Source organism: Arachis hypogaea, chromosome 20, assembly GCF_003086295.3.
Source record: "Arachis hypogaea cultivar Tifrunner chromosome 20, arahy.Tifrunner.gnm2.J5K5, whole genome shotgun sequence".
Lineage (NCBI taxonomy): Eukaryota > Viridiplantae > Streptophyta > Magnoliopsida > Fabales > Fabaceae > Arachis > Arachis hypogaea.
In genome coordinates, this window is record NC_092055.1 from 45,154,767 (window position 1) to 45,155,576 (window position 810).

An 810-nucleotide genomic window follows, 5' to 3' on the forward strand; every position below is an offset into this window, starting at 1 on the left:
TAGATCAGAGACTAAGTTTGCTAAATTAGATGGGTTCTGCTCAGAATTTTCTGTCTGTTGCTGAGTGGATGATGGAAAAGGCTTGCCATTGCTAAACCTGTTTCTTCCACCATTATTAAAGCCTTGTTGAGGCTTTTGATCCTTCCATGAGAAATTTGGATGATTTCTCCATGATGAGTTATAGGTGTTTCCATAAGGTTCACCTAAGTAATTCACCTCTGCTATTGCAGGGTTCTCAGGATCATAAGCTTCTTCTTCAGAAGATGCCTCTTGAGTACTGTTGGATGCAGCTTGCATTCCATTCAGACTCTGAGAAATCATATTGACTTGCTGAGTCAATATTTTGTTCTGAGCCAATATGGCATTCAGAGTATCAATCTCAAGAACTCCCTTCTTCATAGGCGTCCCATTATTCACAGGATTCCTTTCAGAAGTGTACATGAACTGGTTATTAGCAACCATGTCAATGAGTTCTTGAGCTTCTGCAGGCGTTTTCTTTAGGTGAATGGATCCACCTGCAGAAGTATCCAATGACATCTTAGATAACTCAGACAGACCATCATAGAATATATCCAGGATGGTCCATTCTGAAAGCATGTCAGAAGGACACTTTTTGGCCAGTCCTTTGTATCTCTCCCAAGCTTCATAGAGGGATTCACCTTCCTTCTGTCTGAAGGTTTGAACATCCACTCTAAGCTTACTCAGCTTTTGAGGAGGAAAGAACTTGGCTAAGAAAGCCTTGAAGCTTATCCCAAGAGTTCAGGCTGTCTTTAGGTTGAGAATCCAACCATATTCTAGCTCTGTCTCTTA

At 41.1% G+C, this 810-nt stretch overlaps 1 non-coding gene across 1 annotated transcript; it reads left to right on the plus strand.

Moving 5' to 3' along the window:
- Positions 1-591: 591 nt before the first annotated feature.
- LOC112788693 (small nucleolar RNA R71) lies at positions 592-699 on the plus strand. The gene has a single exon (XR_003196047.1). It is a non-coding gene; the product is annotated as a small nucleolar RNA R71 (small nucleolar RNA).
- Positions 700-810: the final 111 nt, after the last annotated feature.